The sequence below is a fragment of the Stegodyphus dumicola genome, chromosome 9, assembly GCF_044657685.1.
Source record: "Stegodyphus dumicola isolate Sdum_Otavi_A_Nest chromosome 9, ASM4465768v1".
In the NCBI taxonomy this organism is placed as follows: domain Eukaryota; kingdom Metazoa; phylum Arthropoda; class Arachnida; order Araneae; family Eresidae; genus Stegodyphus; species Stegodyphus dumicola.
The window spans coordinates 92,680,889-92,707,758 of NC_140776.1; the positions used below are offsets into that span (position 1 = coordinate 92,680,889).

A 26,870-nucleotide genomic window follows, 5' to 3' on the forward strand; every position below is an offset into this window, starting at 1 on the left:
TCCAAATGTCTATTTTCTCCAGCCATTAAGTATTGCAACTCTAAGCGTCCTTACCACGCTGAATCAAAGTAGCCTCCTTTTTTAATAGGAAAATTGATGCTTAAGACGTAGCAATAATATCAACAAATGCGAGTAAAATTTGAAAATTAATGTTTGGCCGTTGTAAACTTAGAATGTTACATATGACATTTATAAAACTGTATTATACTTTGTAAGTACCTTTAAGTTGTCTTTAGTCTTATATTTATATTTATGTTTTTGTCTTAAAGTTTTACAGACTCAGTTTTTTACAATTAGTTTTACCCGGCAAACTGCTTTTCTAAATTTTCGTTTTGTTATATCGTTTCGAGGAATGTTTTTAGTATGTTTCAAATTAAATTGACTTAAAGTAAAAAAAAAAATTCTTTGCATATGGCTTAGCATTTTGAATAAAATTCCATTCAAATATATGAAAGCGACGAACGTGATCTCTGCAAATATTTTAAAATTTTGCAGCTCAGTGCGCAAAATTCTTGACACAGGTCTCTCTTGTTCGCTTGTTCGTGTTATCTTTCTACTTTATATATATATATATATATATATATATACATAACACCTGGTCTACCTGGTAAATCAAGCACTTGTATTTGAGTAGCTCTAAGATAGTCCTTAATATTCCTTGTCTTGTGACATGGAGCCCCATCATGCATGAAAATTGAACATCTGTGAACAACGTTCAGAAAACCCAACTTCATGCAGGGCCAATATTTTTGCCCATTTTTTAAAAGTAAGTGAAGGTTTTTTAACCCATTATAAGAATTATACAACAGCACTGTGTACGCAAAATCCAATAAAGAACTACTGATAAACGAGACCACGTTATATTTACAGCAGTAGAAAGCGTTTGATGCAATCAACGCATGAGATAACACAATGACGAGCGAAAATGGTACAATCTGTTAAAATACAGGAAAACGGGTACTGGTTTTAAACTTTTGCACATCAAAGTGGTTGTATATTAAAGCACAGCAGAAATCTTTATCACTTCGTATTTTCAAAACGTCTTCACTAAAATACGTTCTTTCTCTATCACACCCAGAGCACATCTTTCATCCAGTGATCTCTCGTTATTCGTAACTTGTAGGAATAATTTCTTAAAATCTGAAAATCCTAAAATCTGGAAATATAAATTTTCCTATGCATTCATATTGTTTGTCTGTTGTGGCAGGAACTCTCGTTCCTTCAACCCCAAATACTCTGAATTTTCGAAAGTTCTTTCTAAACCCATTTTATCCCAAGACTTTTGTATTCAACAATCCTGTATCTTTACACCCCTGTATCCAACAATGCGTCCGCTGGTATGTTGCTTAACAGAAATTGAATGTTTGGAAGGGTCAAATTTTTATTGTCACAGTATTTAAGTGACCGTCCGTATTTCAGTAGCCCTCATTTTACGTTCTTGCAATCTTTCTTTTATTTTCTCTTTTGCGATTTATCGTGGTGATCGCCATTCACGAGTGGAAATTTCTCTCTATTTTCAACCATTTACCGTCATCAGCCCCTGGCCTTCCTTCCACTACATATCTACAAAATTTTCCATTGGGTCTCTGCTCATACTCTGTTGTAAGGGTACAGATTGCTATCTTCCTTCTTTCAGATTTGAAGGCGAGCTCATATAATTAATCTAACGTGTTAAGAGATTTGCAATTTCATAAAGACTTGCATTTTTGCAGCATCCTACGCAGTATAATTTGAATAAACTCTGCATCAATTTTTTTTTCCATGCAATAAATTTACCAGTTGTATTTTCCTCAATATAAACTAAGTCATTTCTTCCACCTTAATCTGGCATCTACTAAAAATTTCTACCTCTAATTTCGCCCTATCTTTCTGTCGTAGTTGCGGGGAATACTTTTACAAGAGTAGTTTTAAACACATCAAATGTAAAAGTTTCACTGCCTGGTACAGTTACCAAAAAATTACAGATGCTCTTGTTCCAGCTCAGTCGCTGTCCTCGCAGTATGGCGTTTGCTGTTGCCTGCTTCTACACTTCCCAATCTGGGGAAAACTAAAAAATGAATATCCATTTGTTCCCAAACGTTTATTACGGAATTCCTACAATCGAAGGTAACTTCCGGTTTCATTAATGATCGCATCCTTTTCGTGATGAACCAAAAATCTTTCACAAGATTTACGGTTACTGTGGAGCCTGTGATGCTGGGGAAAGGCAGATTAAAAAGTGCATTTTATTCATCCATAGTGCGAGATTTTGTTCTTCCTATCTCCTAACAGAGGAAAAAAAAAAGAACTGAACAAAGTTCTGAAAAGAATTTAAAACTCTTAAGTAAGTTAAAAAAATATGTTTATTAAATCTAAAACTTGAACATTAGAGTTCGACTTCTACTTACAAATCAACCACCACTTGTGGCAATGAAACTGAAATTAAAAAAAAATCAATTACAAGATTTAAAATTAGTCTATTAGCCAAAGACTGCACAATTCATTTAACGCAAAGTTGGGTCAAACTTCTCACCGGCGTAATAATTTATATGTAGGTAAGTGTAATACAGAGCAAAAGAATTATAAACTTAACAGAGTTAGCAAAACTTAGTGCATGATTTCAAGAGGCAAAAGCATGCTCTGTCTTACAATACGTAAACCTCACCATAAATATTCTCAAACTAAACCAATCATCATTCTGGTAGTGAAATATAAAATAGAATTGACAGTGAAGATCCAAATCATGCTAATTGGTTAGATTTACATAATGGAGGGCAACAATTTATTGGATATTCGATGAATTTCAGCTCACATTCAAAATCATAAATTTTCTGCTCTTCTTTCTTTCTAGATTTAGCGAAGCTAATGAAAATATTTTGCTACAATATTAAGTGCTTCCAAACATATTAAATGCTCTTACATACTATTAAGTGCTTTTGAGATTTTAAAATATGGAAATTTGCAATACGTGCAGCTAAAATGACTTTAAAATCGATTCGATTTCATCATATCATTGCAATGTTGAAAAATATCCAGAATACTAAGAAATTTTACCGGTTTTATTTTGCATCATCTTTAACTGCTGGCTGCAGATGGTATTTTATACGAATTAAATTCTTCACAGATATTCTTTCTTCGTTTAAAGAATTCCTATAAACTGTTGAAAGTATTTCTTCAGTTACTATAAATTTACTTTCAGTTTCACTATTTTATAGAAATCAGCAACTAAACTTGAAATTGACGTATTTTAATGAACTTCTGTTCATAAAAATAATGAAACTCCTCTAGTTAAATCTTGAAACCTGAAGGTCTTAATGTACACATTGCAGAAGAACAGTCTTTAACTCTAACCGCAGCCTCATCCATCTCCCAGTCGTGCGTGGCTTGTTTCACAGTACACCGTTAATTTTCGAGGCCACGTATTTTATTCAGAGCGGGTAAACGGGATGACAAATTAAGGACCAGTGTCGGTACACGTCTAAAACTTGTTCCATTACTCACCTTGGTTAAAGAGGAGCGTCAACTGGCTCGTAGAACCGTTTTGTAACGTTTTGTGGGCGGGTAGAATACTTTTATGTGGCTGCAGTTAAACCAACAATGGTAAATTTTCAGATGAGGTGGAAGCTTTTGAATTCTTTTGTTATATTCTCTCTCTAAAGAGACTTTATATCTGCCAAAGATGAATGGAGATTGAACGTAGCTGCTTTTTTAATTTTTTAAGCCCGTTAAAGGCATATTTTGGGGGATAAAAGATGCTACAGACAATTTATGTGGAATAATAATTTAAAAATTTAGATTTATTTAAATCTTAGAGGGATTTTTGTCATCTTTTTTATTTCTTTTTTATAAATTTTCCTCATATGAACTTTAATTTTTTTTTCCATTGCAGTGGATAAAATAAAGATAAGTAATTAATATAACATTAGTTATCTTTTGATTTTGGACAGATAATTCAGAAGTTTCAGTCAGGTTTGTTTCAATTTTCAATGAAAGTATATATTGGCTTCTTTTTTCAGTTTCAAGATTATATAAATTATAATTTTTTTTATTAAATGAGAAAAGAAAGCATTTATTTTTGCTTATGAATGTTATAGAAGAAACATTCTAAACGTCAGTTATAATGTATAATATTTAATATTATTTTTAAAACAGATTTTCAAATTAATACTGAATTAAAGACATAGGTATTTCTCCCCACTTCTTAGCACGCCTTCGTGATGTAATGGTCAACACGTCCGGTGAGTATTCGAGAGGTCGAAGGTTCGAATCCCGGAGAGGGCATTGCTCATTTTTCATCTTCGCTGGTTCAAAAATAATCTAATATCGCTACATTGGCGCCCGAACTCAAAACGTTGGTGGATGATGATTCTCCACCTCCTGGCGATTCCTAGTCGCCCTTTAAAAGGCAGAGTATATAAGGTATTTCTCCTGCCTTCTTAGCATGGCTTCGTGGTGTAATGGTCAGTACGCTCGACGCGTATTCGAGAGGTCCGAGGATCGAATTCCGGCGAGAGCACTACTCATTTTTCATATCTCCTACTTAGAAATAACCTAATGTCTCTACAGCCTCTGAACATACTTTTATGCTAATATTATTATTACCTTCCTTATCGAAATGTACAAGATGAAAAACATTTTAAGTTTCATTTTTGTGTTCTGAATTTACTCTCAATGCTAAGAAAAATTGCAGAATTTGATCGAAATGCAGTGAATTCTTGTTAATTTGAAATTGCAAAATTCGAAACTTCCATAGACTGGAGCAAAGACTGAAGTCCTAAATAAGGAAAAATTAGTTCCTAAATAGTTTGAAAATTAGTTCCGGATAATTCGAAAGTCTAATAATGCTAACAGTTTTGTGAGCCCTTAAGAATTCAAATTGAAGTTAATCTTATGGATTCGGCTATGGCAAAGCACAGTGGAGAATCTATATGTGAGGAAAGATACCTTTATTGAACGCTTTCTAAAGTAAACTAGTTCATGTGCTGCGTACAAGATGAACATGAGATAAATTTATCAGTACCTATTGTCTAATATTTTCTTATTTATTCTTCCATTTATTAAGCAGATATTTTTGTTCTTTCTTGGATAATAATATCGTGCATTATTAATTTTTTTCCTCTTACAAATTGCTTAGATTTATATTTCTACTTTAAAATGAATATTACATAATGTTTAATTTTTGAAGCTCCTCTTGTCATGATGGCTTGTTTCTATTTTTTATACCGATGTGTTCAATAAGTAAATGAAGATGCTTCATGTTAATGACAGATGCTTTCCACATCAACTAAGAATATGTATCAATTGAAACGCACTCATTCATTCACATTTCAAACAATAACATTTACGATAAGAAAAAAATAGTTGAGATAAATATGGACATGAAAAATAAGTGGTAAATTATCCTGCGAAAATATAAATAACTGCTCTTCGTCAGTAGAAAAGTAAAGAATTGCTTCTTTTTCTAAAGAGAAAAAGCGAAAATTTACTTTATTCGCGGAATTTATTTAAACTAATTATAGCAAAATGAATAGCATCATAATAGCATTATGCTGCTATTCATTTTTTTACATTGCATTGGTTTAAAATTTTCTTTTATAACACAGACTGTGATTTGCGACTATAAACTTTCTGTGATGCATTTGTAAGATAAAAACTGCAGAAATAGTCATGTGATTACATTTTTTTAAAATTGCATTTCATATAATATATATGTAATTGAGTTCCTAATTTCTAAGAAATGGATTTCATCCATTCGCTTTTAAATTTTCCAAGCTATATGTATGCCAAGATAAATATATTTATGTACAATAATATTCGATTTACTCCGTTTCATGTAGTATATAGAAAATCATTATATACATATTCTCTGCCGTAACATTCTTACTTCTATATTGTCATATAGGCTATTTAGTGCAGAGAGTGCAAGTTTGAAATCTTCTAAAGAATCCTATTTTCGCTTACTGCATTACATAGAAATTTATCAATGATGAAAGCAAGTTTCGCTTTTACTGCCTAGGGGTCTAAAATACTGCTTTGTTTCATTTCTGAATGGCTGAAGTCAAGTGAATTCTTTTACTTCTAATCAGTGATTCTGTCTACCTTGTGATAGTATTTTTATGCTAGAAGCAACGCTTATGTAAGCAGTAATACAGTGTGAAGTTCAGAAGTACCATTACTGTATGTAAATGAATGTGCATCCAGCCAGTATCTCTATAAAGAAGCTTTAAATTGTAAAATATGTAAAATAAGTTCTCGCAGTAAATTTTTCATGTACATCATACACTGGAACTACAAATTAATTGTGAGTTTTTGACAGAATTTTCCTTTGGTGTTTTTTTTTTTTTTTTTTTTTCATATCACACTTATCTATTTTCTTCTCTTATTTCCAGAAAAGCATCATTGAGCAGTTAATTTTATTGCTATTTTGTTAAAAAATTAAAGTTAAAAAGTTAAAAAATGGAGGATAAGTAGACGTCAAAATGTTTCTCGGCGTCGAATTACTTTGTCTTAAGAAGCTCATTTATAAGGTTCTGCTTCATGGATGATCGATTAGTTATAAATTCTAATTTTAAAAGTAAAGTAAATTTATAGAATTCCTGAACGTAGTTTCAATTGTTCAGATACTCGTATGTCATACATCTCATATACTACTAAGATGTGTTCTGCCTTTTGCAGAAAGATTAGGGGCTGAGCATGATTCACACTCCCAGTTGTTTATCGCGCACAGAAATTAATGTACTAATTTCTGATCCTAAAAGTGTATTCAGAATCAATATAATCCCTTCAAGTCGAATGCCTGTAGGCGTCAGATATGTAACAAAACAAGGACATATGTTAGACTACACAGCCTATTGCCTAACATGTCATACTACACTCATGTCCATAAATTAAGGATAATGCAAAATCAGGCAAAGGAAGACTTAGAAGCAAACCAAATTTGACTTATTTGTAAAGCTTATTTATTAAACAAAGGGTAAACAGCAAAAAAAGATGCTATATGTTTGATATTATTAAAAAAATTAGCGATTTTTCTCCCTGGAGCAAATTACAAAAAAAAAAAAAAAAAAAAAAAACCTATTTACAAAGAAACAATATTACATGGTTGGTATGATTGTTAATACATTGTATGTCTCCCAGACGATCCAATACAGTCCGTACAACGCCTAGGCATGCTGAGTATCAAATTATCGATCTGATCTTGGGGGATATTATACCACTCAAAACGCAATGCTCTCCGAAGTTCCGGTAGACATGTAGGAGGAGATTGTCGGGCTGCAACTCGTCGGCCAAGCATGTCCCACACGTGCTCTACTGGAGTCAAATCCGGTGAGAATGCTGGCCATACGGGTGATATCCTCCGATTGAAGGCATTCGCTTACTATGTTTGCACGGTGAGGACGGGCGTTGTCATCCATAAACACAAATTGTGCGCCCATGGCGCCCCAAAAGAAACGTACATGTTGTTCCAGAATGACGTCCCGATAGATTTGGCTTGTCATGGTTCCAATTTGAACATGCAGGTCGGTTCTGGAACCCAGAATAATTCCACCCCAAACGAGCACTCCTGCACCACCGTAACGGTGTCGTTCAATGATGTTTCCTTGGTGGTAACGGGTACCTCGAGCTCTCCATATGAAAGTCCGGCGAGAATCAGACTGAAAGCTAAACCTGGACTCGTCGGAAAACATCACACAAGCCCACTGTTGCAGTGTCCACAATGCGTGCTCTCTACTCCAGGCTAACCGCAAGCGACAGTGAGTTGCAGTAAGTGGAACGCATCTGACAGGTCTACGAGCATAAAGACCAATCTGCCCTAAGCGTCTGTACACGGTCTGCCTTGAAATTGTCGTACCAGTGGCTGAAGAGAGCTGACGAGACAGGTCTGAGCCTGTGCTCCGCCTGTTTCTTTTGGCAGTAACTGCCAAATACCGGTCCTCATTCGGCGTTGTAACTCTGGGGCGACCTGTGCTGTAACGTCTACTCACATTACCATCATCTTGGAATCGTTGCCAAAGCCTGGAGATGACACTCTGGGCAATTCCAAGATCGTCTGATACTTCCAGTTGGGTACGCCCACATTCCAGACGGCCGATAATTCTACCACGTAAAAAATCATCCAAATGCGTCCTTTGTGTCATAACTATTCGGTTATTGCACTGAAATGCTTATAAAGCGCCTGCGAACAATTTTACTTCTTTGCCTGTATTCCTTATATATCACTCTCTTACTCTCTCGTCATTATGACGTACCATCGGTGTCATCTGGTTACTTCCTGAAATTTGCATATGATTCTGGAAGATGTGTGTAGTGATTTTACAGGTGATATATTTATTTTAGAGTTCGATTTCCGCGTGACTCCGAATTATCCTTAAATTATGGACATGAGTGTAGAAGGGACTAAAGGGAGAAAATCTGACATTTATGGTACTTCTAAGCGCAAATTTACATTAGAGAAAGATGCTAAGCTTGCGTCCTAATCAGTGAGTAAGAATGAAAAAAAATCTAAAACAAAATTTGTTACACTCTACACATATGCTGGAAGCAAAATATTCTATTTTTAATTACAAAACGATAAACCTGCAATAGTAAAGCAAACAATGTATCACTGGGAGCGCAAATCGCATTTCATTCTTCCAAACAACTTTACGCGTAATTTGATTTAAATGCAAAAAAGCAAACACTGTTATATTAAATTTGGGAGTTTAAAATGAATGTCTAGATTTTAATTATAAATTCAAAGAAAGAATTTTAATTACAGTTCCTTCTTAACGAAATTCCCGACAAATTAAACTGTACAGCTAACACTATGGCAGCCGTCAAAAACAAGTAAAGTGTATAACGTGTTGAATTCATTTTCTAGCTTACAATCACGCATTAAAGTATTTAAGATAATATTAGTCACTATGAATGTTTACATTCCAAGGATTTCTGCGAAACAGCTTTTGCTAAATTGGCAAGGTATGACTTTTCTGTTCTTTAATATAAGATTCTTTTTAAAAATGTTCTCTTGTTATCTTACATTAGTTTTCTGTGTACAACATAACATTTAACAGATATTTAAAATTAATTTGACACTTTTCTCTAATTTTTTTAGGCTCAAAGACAACGCATCCACGTAGTTTTACTTCTAAGTGAAGTATTCAGAAAATTAAAATTTAATTATTTTTCTTGCAGTAATACAAAAGAGCGGTTATGCCATTATATGTGTAACTCGGTAGCCCAAATGCATACTAAACTTAACGCTTACCACGTAAAAGCGGTTAGTATATTTAAAAATATTTATTGAAGCTAACAAATTTTTGCGTTTATTTCGGGTGATTCTATATGGATTTCAGATAACTGGCATTCACTTGTAATTAGAACTGCAGTACACCTTCAAAATATATTCTAAAATCGGAGTTTGAGAACATTAGAATTTAGAAATATATCTTTTTAATGATTATCCAGAAGCAATTGCGAAGGTTCTAATTTCGAGATATAGCACTATTTTAAATAATTTAAATTTACTAAATACGTCTAATAATACTACTCAATATATGTTAATAATGATTCTTAGTAGTAATGTATTAGAGGTAACAACATTTGCCATTCTGATATGTAAACTTTTCCTCTAGTTTCAATATAAATTAAACATTATCAAACAAATATAAGATATCCTCTCTAACTTTTAACAAAAATATCTCCAGGTTATCCTCACTGCCAAGTTAACAACAAATGAAATTTACAAAACTTCCTTTTCTGGAGTAAAAGGGAAAGAAATAGCATAACAAAAGTATATTCAAAGAAAGCTTATTGTAATTCAATCCCAATTACTATAGTAAATAATTCTTTAAAAAATAACGCAAACAGTAAAAAAAAAAAAAGAAAAATGAAAGAAAGAATTAATGAATGCATAACATATAAACATAACATTATCACAGTTATTCAAATGTTGCTATATTTGTTAAAAAACCAATATAAATAATATTTAGCAATTTAAAAGATGTTAAATGAATAATAACTAAATAAAATCTTTAGATAAACATATTAATCTAGAAATAAGGAATATTTTATGCAACTTTCAGTCGCAAACAACTCATTTGGCAGGCAAGAAAAAACAGCAGAAGATATAAATATTCGAAATACTGTTTTACAGAAATGTCCATAGCAGCATTCGCAAGATATTTTCCTTCCTATATTCAGATCAAAACCGAAACTTTAAAACATTCTTAGAATGCAGTGTATTGTCATTTAAAATTTTATTTTTATGACATATTTTCTGAAAATAGCAATTGGAAAACGCATGTATCAGTTCTCAGCGATGATTCAGTTGATTACTAATATTTCGAGCTCTGAAAGCTTTGTACACTTTTGCGAGTACAGAAAAATTCACAACAATTTTGGCTTTTTAAAAATGAAATGTTTTCTACAGTGTACCCTCAGTTGACTGTTATTAATTGCAGATCTGCTAAATCACACTATATTATGAAGTTGCCTAAGATAGGTCAATTGTGAGCTCGTAGTCGTTTTCGTAAACATTATTAGATCCATTTCTGAGCGATTTCAATCTATTATTTTCGCAATATGGGTGTCATATTATTATTATTATTATTATTATTATTATTATTATTATTATTATCATCATTACATTATTGGTAAAGTAGAACATAATGCCTGATAATTAAGACAACAGTCAGTTGAAATGAAAAAAAGAACAACAACTTTTATTGAAACGCAAACTGAATTATTGGTTTAGTACCTAAATTAAAGGTATAGAATACATATCAAAATATTTTCCGGCTTACAGCTTTGATTTTATGAAAGAAAGTTAATGTGGCTGCATTTTAAAAATCTACAGAATCCATAGTTTTTATAGAATGTACTTTTGCATGTTAAGCAAAAAAAAAAAAAAAAAAAAAAAAAAAAAGGAACCCTCGGCTGTGCTGTCAGGACGTGTATTTGTCGCTCCGCCGTTTTGCCTAATATCAGCGGAAGTTCTCAACGTACCGCTGTAAAAGTAGTTGCTACGTGTAGCTAACATCATCAGGAGTACACTTATATAAAAATTGTGTCATTACGACATTTAGTCGTTTTTTTATGTAACTTCAAAGTTTTTAACACTATCATTCACGACTTGGAGCCATTTTCGCCTTGTTCCTCAACTTCGCAGTCCGTGGATACACCGACGGACGTCGTAGCAGCCGGATTTTCACACAGCCGGATAGAGGATCATCTCAGCAGTATTTTGATATAAGTTTTATCAAGATTGGATAATTGGTTAAATAATTATGCAGAAATTACTCATTTAATTTAGCGCTTTTTTCGCTCACGCTGCATTTTCGACCGTTAGGTGCCACCATCCCCCCCTCGGGGTAGCGCGTTATCGTCAAGGACATTCGCAACGGCTTTCCTTTTATGAAGTGGACACTTTATTAGCTGCCTGCTAATTAATTTCCTAATTGCTGTATCATGCTGGAATAAACGGCAATCTTCATCATCTATCTTCAGAAGCAGAAGTTTCAAATTTTGGTCGTGATCGGCCCACTGGTTCCAAAGATATAATTTTTTCGACGTTTATTAACTTAGAATTTTCAAGCTGCAAAATTGCGTAGTTTGACTTCCTATTACAGTGCAGTGTTGTGTTTCAGTGTCTATGTGCCTTTGGATTACTATGGAATACCTTTATACAGATGAAGGACAGATGAAATACTGCTGCCAAGGTAAGAAAATTTGACTTTTTCCTGTATTCCAGATAGAAATATAAAAATTCAGCACCAAACGCAGTACTGTACAGAAAAACTTAGATCCTTTCCCATACGATGAGTGACATAGATTCCTCCACTTACTCGAGAGAATTTGCTTTGCAAACATTCATTACCTCGGACATAAGCTATACTGAGAAGATTGATAAACTCACTGACGAAATTAAAAAGATCGCAACTTCCTTTCGAGGTGGCAAAAATATTCTACCCCTAGGCTTGCGAAAGCAACTGATAGACACGGTTGAAGCCTTCCGAATTCTGGCTTTGGGAGTATCTGAGTATATCCCACCTCCGGATACCGTCGATAAAGCAGTCAACACATCCAGTATTTTCGCGTGTGAACTAGCAAGTCAACAGCAACACATCACAGCTGCACCTAATCTAGCGCAAAAGGCAACAGACAATCGAAAGTCCTACGCAAGTGTAACGGCGCAAAAGCCTAAACACACCTTGCTGATCTACCCTAAAGACCCGTCCACAACATCCAGGAAAGTGTTAAAAGAAAAATTGACTGCTGAATTTCCGTTACCCACATTGGGAGTTCAAGTAGCAGCATTAAGATACATCCCGCAGGAAGGACTTGCAGTGGATTGCCATACAAAGGAGGACATTCACGCACTCTCGGAAAAACTGCAGACTGAAAAGGCTAAAGAATTCTTGCAAACCAAGATCCCAAGCACAAGGCTTCCCAGGGTTGCTATACACAATATCCCATTAAGCGTTACACAGGAGGAACTTGGACGAGTCATCAGTTTAGAACTCCATATTAACAAGAATAATGCCAAAATCCTGTACAGGCTCAAAGAAAGGAGTAACACAGTCAAGTGGATTGTCGAATGTAATCCCGATGCCTTCCAACAACCCATGCGCTCCAGAAAACTACTCATCGGCTGGCGGGCACATCGAATCTCAGAGTACTTCAACACTAAGAGGTGCTACCGCTGTCAAGCATTTGGCCATACCCAGCAGGGATGCCAAAATAAAATCTATTGTGCATACTGCTCGGGGAATCATGCAATCAAAGACTGTCAAGCCAGACGAGCCACATGCATCAACTGTGCAGACAGTAACTACCGCAACCGAGACAATAAAGCTTGCGACCATCCAGCATATGATGTTGCCTATCCAACATACACGAGATACGTCGAACGGATCAAACGCAGCACTATCTATGAATAGTCTATCTGCTACTAATGCTAACAACAACACGCCTGTAATCCAATCTAATAATAACAATAATCATATGCAGATTCTCTCTCCACATACTATACCTCCATCAAGCAGGAACATAGGTACACTAAGCACAAGTATCATCAAATGCCTGCAAATCAATCTTCAAAGGGCTGAGGCAGCAACATCTCATGTCCTCACGCAAGTTATTTCCAACGACAAAGACCTCGTAATCATGCAAGAACCATACTGTAGAGAAGGTCACGTCGCTAGCTTACCTATTGCATGGAAAATATACCAAAAGGAGTCCCCGACGGCAGATCTTGCTCCTAGAGTAGCAATTGCCTGCTGCAACCCCGCATGGACACCACAAGTCATCAAGCTGCATAGGGATTATGTCGCCATTCTAATCATTTTTGAAAATATGCAATTTATCCTTACTTCGGTGTATTCACCACCAACAGATGCAATTGGCAGCACTGTCGCCCACATAAGCGAAACAAGTAGAAAATTTCCAAACACAGCTCAAGTCATAGGAGGCGACTTTAATGCCCATCATATTATATGGGGGTATAGTACCACAAATCCAAAAGGGCAGGAGCTTGAAGATTATATTGCGGCAAACAATTTACAATTGCACAATACAACGAATGCACCACCTACATTCGATAATTCGTACAATCAAGGATGGCCAGACTTAACGATCTCAACTTATGATATTGCTAACAACATACATTCATGGCATGTCTCAGACTCTGAAAGTTGTTCAGATCATAAATACGTAGAATTTACTATATAAACAGATACCACCATTTCTATAATTAAACGCTATCGGCTGCCAGGTAACAAGGTTAGACAATTGACACAGGCCTTTACTCGTCTCCTGCAAGCAAAAGAATTGCAGCTAGAATCTTGCAACAACTCAGAACACCTTGATTCCCTTGCACAAGGACTTCTAGAGGAACTTAATGAAATATGTCAACAAATTTTACCCCTCCGTACAACCAAGAAATTACAAGGAATCTCTTGGTGGACCGGCGAACTAAGGCAACAAAGACAAAAATGCAGAGCTTTGCGCCGCAGACTAAGAGGCAACGTGGACGGAGAGACCAAAGCACAGATTCTGACTACATACCGGCAAGAGCGGGCTAAATATAAGAAGAATATTCTCGCTGCAAAAGTGACAAGCTGGCGTACCTTCTGTAACAACAATACGAATCCCTACGGGATCTTACTTAAGATTGCAACACAGAAGGTATTCAAACCAGCACAAATTCATGCACAGGTTCCAACAGCTAGTCTTTCAACAAACCCAGCGGGGTTTACAGCTGCCCCCCTTCTTGACGAAATTTTTGCAAAGGACAATCCGCATGAAGATACACTGGAACAACGTGCAGTGCGAAACAATACAACTATCCCAGATACGCCAGATGATTATGCTTTCTCAGCGAAAGAAATCGCTCATGTATTTCGCTACCTACCCCTGAAAAAAGCCCCAGGACCGGATGGCCTGCACTATTCAATAATTAAAGTTGCATATAAAGCCAATCCAGATTTCTTCACTAAATTTTTCAATAAATTACTTCAGGCAAAGCTCTTCCCAACCGTATTTAAGAAGGGACAGGTAGTCTTGTTCTTGAAAAAATTCAAAAATCCAGCTGAACCGCGGTCTTACAGGCCAATCTGCTTGTTGTCTGCACTGGGCAAAGTGTATGAAAAGCTGATTGTCAATCGACTTCGTCATCATCTGCACAAGACCAAATATCTAAGTGTCGGACAATTCGGTTTCCGCATAGGATCTTCCACCGTTCAAGCCCTTTCAACAATCAAGAATTGCATCCAGAAGAATAGAAATGATAATATGCATACGGCTTTCATTTCGATTGACCTGGCCAGCGCATTTGATACTCTGTGGGGGCCAGCAATCAAACAAGCTTTACGCAATGCAAAATGCCCGACCAACCTTTATCTAACAATCACAAGCTACTTACAAGATCGTATGTTAATAATGTCCCACGATGCAGGTGTTTCATCCAAAGCCCAAGTGAGAGGTTGCCCGCAAGGCTCTTGCGCGGGGCCCCTCCTATGGAACATCACATTTAACGAAGTGCTCGCTGCAGACTGGCCCGCACACACGCGAGTTGTCGCCTACGCAGATGATGCTGCACTCCTGGTGCGAGGACGCACACGCAACGAACTGGAGAAAAACGGCACAGAAGTCTGCACACTTTTTGCTGACTACTGCACTCGACTTAAGCTTCAAATATCAACAGAAAAGTCAACAGCGTTGATCATTCCAAGGCTAGGAACAAATCCAACACGACGGCCCTGTATTAAATTAAACGGGAGAAATATTAAGTTCGTTAAAAATCTTAAATATCTAGGAGTAACATGGGACTCCGGTCTAACCTTTATTCCTCATATACAAGACCTTCGTGTTAAAACATCTCGAATAGCGAGAACAGCGCGCCAATTTCAGGGCAAGAATTGGGGTCAGAGCCCCCATTTTCAGAAACTGTTATATCTCACAGTTGCAGAGAAAACCGCATTATATGCAGCCCCAATCTGGGCAAACCCAATGGGAGCCAGGAAAATCCGTCAACTATCAGCCTTGCAAAGACCTTTTGCGATAAACCTATGCAAAGCATATCGAACTACAGCCACAAATGCAGCACAGGTACTAGCTGGTATCATACCACTGCATATCAAAGCCTTAATGGAATCTGCATATGCCCAACTGATCCACTTGCGCCGAGATGCGACATTTGGAAACACTACCTATAGCCCAGTCCAATATGAGCATCGGGGCGACGTATTGCGTACACATCCCTCAATAAAAGGGACAGGCATACGCACAGTTAAATCCAACTGCCTTCATCGAGACACCCTCACGAAGATATACACGGATGGCTCGAAGCATGAACATGGAGTAGGTAGTGCCTTTATACACTATGATGGTCCAACACCGAATACACATGGAAAGGACATCTGAAACCGGAAAACAGCGTCTTTCAGGCGGAAGTTACTGCTCTCACAGCAGCGGTACAGCATATACTCAACAACAATATACAGGCATCTACCATATACACGGACAGCCTTTCAGCAATAAATGCAATAGAAAATCAACACCATGTATCGCCGAGCATCATTAACTTGCAAGACATCCTGCAGCATAATCGTCACACTAAAATTACCATGGTCTGGGTCAAAGCCCACGATGGCAACCAGGGAAATGAAGCAGCTGACCGTTTGGCTAAGGATGCTGCAAGCAATCTCGAAGCACAAGAAATAAATATTCCTGCCCCACCATCCTATCTAAAGCGTCATTTGCAGGGACCAGCAATACGACAATGGCAAGAAGAATGGACTAATGCGGAAACAGGGAGGCGCACCTATGAGCGTATTTCAAAGGTATCAACTGACCGCCTTATCGCCATTGCTCCTTTGGTAAACTACATAACAGGTCACGGGCCGTTCCCGTCTTATTTTCATCGACATGGGATATCAAATACAGACATCTGTGCCTGTGGAGAAGACGGAACGCCAGACCACTACCTATTCAGGTGCCCTCTGACAAATACCATGCATCTTTTCATGCCCACGAGCAACATAACTGCCTACCACCGACTGATAATAAAGCACAAGGGAAGCATTAATGCAATATGTAAAATTATAAAATTTATCGCGGCACTAGGTCAGGATATTTGCCAGCCCATTTAATCAACATAAGGTTTTCCACTGCATTTATCCAGGAAACTACAATTTGCACACGCATACCTTATATCTTATACCTAAACAGAACTTAAACTGGTTTGAGAACTCTTGCACAATAGCAAATATTTAATGAACTTTAACGCTGTCATGTGTCCTTATTAGTTCTATACAAGCACAGTATTATGTGCTTTTGTCAGTATTATAACGACTCTGTAGCATGCCTTCCTATAAGCATCATATCAGCTCTCCGTATCATATGTTTCTGTTAGCACTTATTACTCATATACTATCATATGTATCTTTGTCTACCTTAATATTTATTTGCACAATGTGTTTTATTCGTATTATATCTGCTTTGCTATTAGTATCATATCAGCTCTGCACCATGTATATTTATTGGCATCATATTTACTTTGTACCAAGTGTATTTACTCGTTCTTCACCTGTACTGCATCTACTCAGCACCATGTCATTTAATTAGCTCTATATTTGTTCTGCATCATGTATATACATTAATATCATATTTGCACTGCATTATGTGTTTCAATCGTATGACAGCCTAAGTTCGTGCACTATGAGTTGTCTAATCATAAGTTGTTTTTTTTTGTTTTTTGTTTTTTTTGTTTTTTTTTTTTTTACACATATACTATCATATGCATTATATGAAACACCAACTGTTTACCCCAAATATTTATCTGCATTAAATATTTTCATTTGTATTACATCTACTTTACATCATGCGTTCCTATTAGTACAACATATGCTCTGTACCATATGAGCCTATAAGCTATTTATCTGTTCTGCATCATGTATATTCATTAGTATCATATCTGTCCTGCATCAAATGATTTTAATCGTACTATACCTGCTCAGCGGCATGTGGCCCTTTTTTTTCTCATATCTGATTTGCATCATACGTGTTCATTAGAACATAAACTGCACTGCATAATGTATTTTCATGTATTTCTATTAGTATCATATCTGCCCTATGTCACGTTTTTAATTAGCTCTAGATTTGCTCTGCATCATGTGTATATACCAGCATCATACCTGCTCTGCATAAAGTACCCTAATATTTATTTGTATCATATGCTCCTATTTGTATTATATCTGCTTTGCATCATGAGTTTCTATTAGTATAACATATGCCCTGTACCATGTGTATCATATTTATGCTTGCATCATGTGTTTCTCATTACTATTATCTCTGTCCTGCATCATGTGCTTTTAAATAGCATCATCTCTGCCCAAAGTCATGTGTTTTTAACAGTATTATAGTTGTCCTGAATCATGTCTTTTATTTAGCTGTATATTTGCTCTGTATAATGTGTATATACTATTAACATATTTGCTCTGCATCATGTACTCCTATCATGTGTTAGCCTAGGTTCATGCACTATGAATTGTCTCCCCATAAGTATTATTACTCATATACCACCATCTGTTTCATATGTAAACCAAAAGTTCATTGCTAATAATTATTTGCAACTTATGTTATTATCTGTCTTAAAACTGCCCTGCATCATGTGTTTTAATTAGTATACGCGCGTGCTTTATATCTGGCAATGTTACACGCGTGCTTTATATCTGGCAATGTTACACGCGTGCTTTATATCTGGCATGCACCATGTGTTTTCACTAGTATCGCAGCTTTATCTCTGCTCTGCATCCTGTGATCTTACCAGTTTTATTACACGTTTTTATATGTCACATAGTATTACATCTGCCCAGCATTATATGTTCTAACAGCATCACATGAATGCATTATTAGTACTCTACTTAGCAGTCTGTGAGTATGTTCTGTGTATTTTAAGTGTGTTGTTATGTGTATTATGTCTTACATTTTTATGCCACCTCCACCCCCTTTTTTTTTTTTTTTTTTTTTAGATTTCCTGTAACAACCACTGTAATCCTAAAACTTTCAAATGTCATACACATCACTTGTAATGTAGACTATGTCAACCGCCCTTGTATGGCCATGTAACTTTCTCATTAAGATTCAAATATACTCCCGAGGCAGCCTGATGAGGCTCCAGGGAGTTGTTGCCACTAGATAGTGGAGGACGCGGGGCATATGCCTGTTTACCTATGTTAAACATCAGGCGCCCTCGTCCTCCGTCACCTGTCACCTGTCACCTGCATGTTGAGCCAAACTCAATTATGATGAGAGTTGTGCCGTTTAAATCTAAATAAGAATACTTAAAGTCAATAACTTTATACATTTATACAGAGAAGGCTAGCTAACTATTTATAGTTACTTTAGATTTTGAATTATTAAGGAAAAAACAGATGAAAACTATTTCGTTAAGCAGGGAGACGCGTTCGTGAATTATTTTCTAAGGAAATCTAGTTCGCATGCAAGTTACACGTCGAGAAAAACTATGAAATCCACATATATTTGATCCGATTACAGGGATTTAAATCCAGCCCGAAATATTAATGTTTAGAGATGGTATCCCTTTCCCTATGGTTTGGTCATGTAATGAAATGACCATTCTGTTCAGTATTATCCAGTTTAATGTACATATTGAATTTGAATTTGTTAATAATATTACATTATTTTAAATTACGCACACTGCAAAATTTTTAGCCAGGGGGGAAGGGATTCGAAAGAGTTGACTATCAAATACACTTATGGGAAGAAACGGAGTGTAAGTCTTACAAAAGCCTAAGTTATATACAATAATAGTTTCAGCTGCTCTCTGAAGAAAACACACTCAGTGCAATAAATAAACCTTAAGTGCAAATCTGACCTGACGATGCGATCTCATTTCTTGGTGCCAAACAGAAATCCAATATTTTACCAAACTCCCAAATTTGGTGCGCGCAGGGATCTAATTAAGACAGTTTGGCGTTGTTAGAACGAAACAAATAAAATGCATCCAGCAGACATTCGCGGGAAAGAAGAGCTAGGAGTCGAACCTGTCAGCCGAAATCGAAATAAACGAGGATTCATTGCTACAGAACCATAGCTTTGCGAATTTCCTAGACCAGAACCTCTTTCTCTGGGGGATCAGACGGTTAAGTGGCATTCTTTATTTCTGATGCAACCGATATTTTTATCGATAGTAGGAAAGGTTATCGAAGGCAAGAAACAGTAACTCCTTCCGTAGAAGCTTCCCGTGAAACGCCAAAGAGTTGCGAGGGGGATTTCGATAAGTGAAAGTTGTTTATGGATTGATTTCCCATGTTATTCCAAGTATTTTACAATATATATATCGCATTGTTAGCAGGTGGGAGAGGCTTTCATAAGTGAACGCGATTAGGCCGATAAAACACTCGTTATTAATGCTACGAAGTGTCTCTAGTGAATCCGAGAAATTTTCTGGTGAAATGTAATTTCTTGATTCCCTCAGAAACTATTTATCACAAATAAATTTACGTCACGTAATGAGGTAATAAATAAACGTATTTATTCAGAAATAAAAACGAAAAATAAATAGTTTTGTGGTGTATATAACATAATAAAATCATACAAAATGAAAATATAGAAGAAGGAAATATAATTTTTTGAACATAACATAAATTCCTTTGTTAAAAATATCTGGCATTTCACATCTGAGGTTTCTATTTTGTTTTAAGGGAAACTACCTCATCATGCAATAATTTACCAAACAAATTTTTTACGAGCTGCTGACAGTGAAAGATAACTCTAACTGGAATATGAACAGTTTATCACAAAACTAGTGGTCCGTTGGCAGATAGACGCGTAAAGAACAGTAGTAGTCATGTCGGACTTTAATGTTTAATTTTATTTTTCATAAAAATATTTTGAAGCCAACAAATATAAATTGACGCAATAAAAGTTTGTTCTAAATAGGTTACATTTTTGAAGAAAGTAGAAGTAGAAGTCTGTTGGCAGGAATATAAGTGCGATGTGTCCAAAATGAAATCCTCGCTCAGAATGATCTGGTTTCAGTTCTATTAGCTAATAATTATTTTATAAAACAGTTATTGGCTAACCTCTTTACGTAAATTCCTGCGTCATTAATGCTATGAAAGAATTGTAAGACATGGATTAATTTGGAAATAACGAAGTTTATTAATTTCATTCAGTTTATTAATTCAGAACGATTTTAGGAACGCTTTCATTTCTTTTTTACTGACGAAAAATACTTCTTCAAAATAACTTTATAAATTGTTTCGTGCAATTTTTGATACCAAAGTATGTTTGTGTAAGTCAGTTTTATTTTTGCCTTATTTAATTTCACACATGAAGACAAATTTAATTGAAAAAGTCACTGAAGGTGCTTTTTAAACTTCACTTTAATTAACATTTCTGAAAAATTTCAAGTATTATTTGCAGTACTTATTATCACCGACTTTAGCACGTATTAAAGTATAGTTTGCTGTCTTAACTGCAGAACTGCTCACTTCAGCAATTATTTTATATGCATCTTAATTTTATATACGCATTTTAATTTAATATACGCATTTTCTGCTTTACTGTTCGCTTCAGCAGTAAAGCAGAAAATGCGTTCGTTAATATTTTTTTTTTGTTTGTTTTCGTTATTTTAGTAATAACTTTATTCTACGCTTATATTTACTGCTATGTCAATCAAAATTTAAGGAAAAAAATTCGACTTACTGATTAGAATTAATTAGGTAAATCATTCTTCTGGCAGAGTTTGTGAAGTCAGTATCATGATTTAAACAAAAGATGTTTCCCTTGTGCTCACACGTCAGAGGAAACAAAATTACAGTTTTTATCCTGGAAAATTTTCTGTCATTTTGATTGACTGACACTGACTAGGGAATAATCTGTTAGATTATTTTCAGATCTTCTCGGATTGGGTTCTGTATTAATTGTAGTAATACGCAGTGCGCTTGTGAATAAGTGAGCCCTGTATGAAGCTTGATTCACACACGCAACAGAATATTTATCTGAGACGAGCAGATATTATTCCTATCATTGCAGCCCGGCAACTAATCAAAAAACTAATCAAAAAAACACTAATAAAAAAACAGAATCAAACATTCTATACGCATAGCACCATCTACATAAAATTCTCTTCATGTTATCCCCCCGGATGAACTAGGTTCATTTTAACTTTCAAATTTTCATACACTCTAGTATCAAAGATATAGTTTTCTAATTATTACATACATCTAATAAATTTTAAAGTTTTGTAAAATGAATATATTTATATAATGAATTATATGATGAATGTTGAAATTATACAAATTTTTGTATTACAAGCGTATAAACATAAAAGCACTGCATTACATTTACACATAATACTAAATTATAATATTCAAATATTTAGTAACAAATTTCCAGACAAATTAACGTAACAGTGACAATAATAAGTTCAGTTAAAGTCTATTAACTTAACCACTGACCTTTTAAAGTCGATATTAAAACACTTTAGCCCTGTATTTCAAATGTGTACAGAAGTTGGACTGTCTTCGAATTGTCCCAGGTTTAGTTTTAATACTGTAATCCAGGGGTTCTCAACCGGTGGTACGAGTACCACTGGTGGTACGCAAGAGAAAATAAGTGGTACGCAAAAACGCAAAGTATTTTTAAACTATTAAATTTAAAAATTAAAACCCCAACATCCTGATTGAGTATTTTCTCTAACACTCGTAAATTTACTGCGATCTGAAGCTTTGTTCAAGAGTGGTAGGGGTAGCAGTACTTTGTAGTGGTGGTACTAAAAGTTTTCAATTTTTGTTTAGGTGATACGCGCTAGTCAAAAGGTTGAGAACCTCTGCTATAATCTCTTACCTGTTCGTTACGCATATAGGCATTCTGTACCTCGCCACGAACTTGCAGGAAAATCCCTGCTCGTGATTGGATTTGGCTTCCTATGACATCATTTCTTCTACGTTTAGGAACGCCTTGACTTTGCTTGGGCCCGAGGGTACACCTCCATACCGTTTGTTTACAATTTGATAGCAGTACTGAAAAGATTATTACGTGTGTTGTATTTCTGTTGCTATGAGATTACACTTCTTACAACACTAGTGTTCAACTTAATATTAAAAAAATATAGCAGTTTTGTTTTTCCTAGAGAGAAAAAGTATTATTTCTTCATGTGCTAGCTACGTAAATGTGTATTAATTGCAAACATTTTTCATAAATGCATTCTAAATTTAAAATTCTTCAGATTTAAGGTGTTCTGATTATTAATTCATTGTTTCATGTTCACTATATACAATTCTCTGCAGATGCAATCTCCGAAAGCATGAAACAAGTCAGTTTTCGGAAAGAGCAAAAATGATGTTTGGAGCTCACAGTATACGGTAAATTCACAATATTTATAATCAGTTTGAAAAAGTGGAATTAATTTTTGAAGTTAGACTAATATAGTAGAGTTGGAACAGAGAAATAGAAATACTATTTTAAATTGAATAATATTATTTTATGAATATTGCCCATTATTTTATGTGTAACTTTTTTTTGTACCTTTGCACAAAAAGTGTTTGTCAGAGAAAGAAATTTCTTTTCTTATACACGTGTATTTAATTCAGCGACTACACTGAATGCATATTTTTCTTTGATTTAAGCAAGAGAATATTAGAAATGTGAAAGACATAGACATTAGCATGGAAATAACATTTGCAAAGGAAATATTTTATGCAATATGAAAGGAACAGAATGCAACAAAACTGCAATAATAATAATATACTTACTACCGTACAATACCTTTACAGTTAGATCGAGATCGTCATGTTTTGGTTTTTTATGAACTCAGCTATTTACGAAATCTAAGCGCTTAAGATTGCTTTTGATATAAACCGCATCTTTGAAAGATTTTATAATTTTATTATTCCATGAAACAGAAGGAAACAAACGATAATTTTCTAGCTTCCGTGTCACTCATGCGCGCCATTCAACGAAAATAAAAACGACCTAAACATCATTATGCCAAGAGAAAATGATGTCATCTGAAAGTATGTCCAATCATAAGTACGTGTTTCTTTCTATGCGCGTGGCACGGTAGAGAATACTTATATGCGTTTATTACGGCTGGGAAAAGCTTCAGTTATCTTACCCATTTTCCAAATATTTTGTGGAAAACGTTCATCGCCTATCAAAGTACATCATTAATTTCTAAAACCTTTGGATTTCTTTCGAGTTCTGCACTATGTACACTGATCGTAGGTTCATAGATATTCACTTCTCCACCTCTTTCAGAATAAATATGCTAAGTTTTATTTGTTTAACATGTTTCGATAAACTATTCTTGTTTAAAAGGTCTCAGTTTTATATAAAATAAACTCAAAATTCTTCTGCCAGGTAAGAAATGTGTAGGTATTAAGGCAAAGAGTTCTTCTGTCTTTGTATAGGTTTACGTTAAAGGTCTCGAATTTATGATTCCCTCAGTTACGATCAGAATTGTCTTTAATTCTTTTACACTCAATGTAGGTCCTCCAGCTGCTTTCCTCACACTTGTTTTTGCTGATCTTCTTTCAAGGATGTATTTCCATTTGATTTGGCTGCTTGAAAAATATTCTTTTATATCAAGGTGATTAATCGATCTCCATATCTGGCGTAAATGTACATCTGCTCGTTTAAATGTTTTAGCATTATCCGTTCAGATGGCGGAACACAGACCTCTTCTAGGTATAAATCTTCTGAAAGAGAGCATGAATTCTTCTGTTGTCATATTTGAAACTAATTCCAGCTGGATTGCTTGCGTAACATCATAGGTCAACAAAGTATATAAAGTTACTGTCACTGTTTCTTAACAAAGAGCGGACCAGCAAAGTCTATTCCCGTTATCGCCAAAAGGTGGTGATTCTGCAATTCTAAAAGCTGGTAATGGTACTTTCGCTTGTTTTCCTGGACGAGCATTATAACGTTTGCACGTTATGCATCCTTTTAGAGCAGACTTTATGTACAGTCTTCCTCATGTAACCAAAATCTTTCTCGAATCTTATTGGAAATTCCTAACATGATACATTTTCTCATGAGCATTTTTAATTATAAGGTCTGTGCTTTGCGACCAGTAACACTAGATGTTCTTTTATGAATCTTCATCTTTCATTCTTTTAATCTCCCGCCAACTGAAATAATTTCTTTCTAAAGCTGTCTTCGAATCTCGAATCTTTGATTCTTTTCGGAATATATTTTCCGTCTTGTAAATTCTTTAAATTGTTAAGAAAGTATTCCTTTCGTATTTACTTGATCCAATAAATTTCTGCATCGGAAATTTCACTTTCACTTAATTCAGCTTGAATTCTGTCTTCTTGTTTTTGCTTCTTGCTTTAAATATAAATCTCTTAATATAAATTTTTATTCTGTATTGCTTTGTATTTGAACTATATTTGTTCAAATTTAGGATACAATTTTTGTCTGTCTTATTTTCGTCAAATGTCGTTTTCGCTGATATTTTAAGCTCTGATTTTCTTTTCTGCATAGTCAAAGGATCAATTTGAATTTCACTGCGAGGCCATGTTTCTTCAGGTTGCTTTAACCAACTGGGCCCTCTGAACCATTTTTCATTGTTTATCAAATCAGCTGCTCTACACCTTCTCAATATTGTATCCGCTGGATTATCTCGACTGCTGCAATGTCTCTAATTTGCTGTTTCGGATATTTCTTGAATTTCACTAATTCTATTCGCGACAAAAGACTACCACTGTTTGGCATTTCCACAGATCCAGCAGAGAGCTACTGTGGAACAAGTCCTCAAGAAGTAAAGAAATTGAGTATTCTTGCAGCAATCAATGTTGCCATTAACTCTAACCGTGGGCAAAGTTAACTTCTTTACTAGTGCTACACTTGATTTAAATGTTGCAAACCAAACTTCAAAATTTACATCAGATGTTTTGTAGCGGACATATGCGACGGTTCTGTACGCTGATTCACAAACGTTGACAAAAATATGTAAATGACTTGGGTAAGATCTGTTTTGACACATCTAGATATTGATATAGGTTTTTATTTAGAAATGTCCCTACACCAGCTCTCCCATTTAGCTTTCAAATCCTCATTTTATCACTTCATCCCATCCTATATCTCCCTCTCATAGTTCTTAAAATAGAATCTTCTACAGTTGGTGCAATAATACCTTAGGGTCATAAATTTTACATGCTAATTTCAAAGCGCTTCTTTTTGTCTTCTGTCTAACACTAGCAAAATAGAGAAACCATCAAAACTAAATTCTTCTCTTTCGGTGCTCTAAACAGTACTCAGTGCCTTCAGTGGTATTATAAAATTTTTAGAAATCGAATGATTTTTAAATCCTGTCTCGTTCCAGATTTTCAAAAGTTCCTTTTAATTCTTTCGCCGTTTTCTCACATTTAAAGTTGCCTCTGATATGATGAATTTTGCATCTGTAGACCACTTTCAAGCTTCAGATACAAAATTTGCTCCTGCCGACAGATCATCGGCATACAAACTTTCATTCGAGATCGTATATGCTTCTTTATTCTAGCCCTCATATTTATTTAAGTGATGTTTTATTGTCATTGCTAAAAGGAGAGGGCTAGAAATCACTCCAAACGTGACTCTCGTGATTCAGTAAATTTTTATTTCTTCGGAGCCAGCTTTTGTTTCTTTAGTTTCTTATTACCCAACTCATCAAACTGGAGAAATCTCTAATAATTCTGATCGGCTAGAGAAATCTGTAAATAAAGCTATTAAATTTTTATTCCCTCTTTTCATAACCTATTTGTGGAAATTATTGATATTTTTTCATAACCTACAAGGATTTTCTTGCATGTTATATCTGAAAAAAAAAAAAAAATACAGAACAAAACTAAAAGTGGATCCTAATTTAAGGTTAAAGCTAAGTGAAATATGACCAGACAATAAAGAAACTGATCTCTCGTAAACAGGTCCAAATTCCACACTAAATTTTAGAATTAAACGTTATAATTTAAATTTTGATAAATGAAATGGTAACCAATTTTTAATCTAATATTTTTTATGTGTGCATATTTAATACAAACAGCCAACAGTTGTGCAAATGGATAAATATATATATTTTTTAATATTTCTATTGAGAAACTGAAAAATAATCATTGTAAAATGTAGTGGTGGTACTAAAGTTTTTCAATTTTTGTTTAGATGGTTCGCGTTAGTCAAAAGGTTGAGAACCGCTGCACTAATCAAAATCATATCAAAACTTCTTTACGAATAGCGTGAAATTTCTACATGAAATTTTCCACTCTGAAGTTATTAGCACTTTTATTAGTATCCACGTGTTATCTGATGAAACGATTTGGGCTTTCTATGAGACTTGAACCTGAGTCTTTCCTCTTGTAACTAAATGATGTTTGCATCTCCAGTTACTTTCTAAATGTAAATTA

The 26,870-nt window shown here is 35.1% G+C and overlaps 1 long non-coding RNA gene across 3 annotated transcripts in view; it reads left to right on the top strand.

Moving 5' to 3' along the window:
• The window catches only part of LOC118188549 (uncharacterized), a 169,397-nt gene that overhangs the window by 70,895 nt on the left and 71,632 nt on the right, over positions 1-26,870 (top strand). Inside the window, exon 2 of one of the 3 annotated variants that reach the window (XR_004758126.2) lies at positions 11,607-11,678. The exons of the other annotated variants lie outside the window; for them this stretch is intronic. This is a non-coding gene — a long non-coding RNA (uncharacterized LOC118188549). The remainder of the gene's footprint in view (positions 1-11,606; positions 11,679-26,870) is intronic. 3 annotated transcript variants of the gene reach the window in all.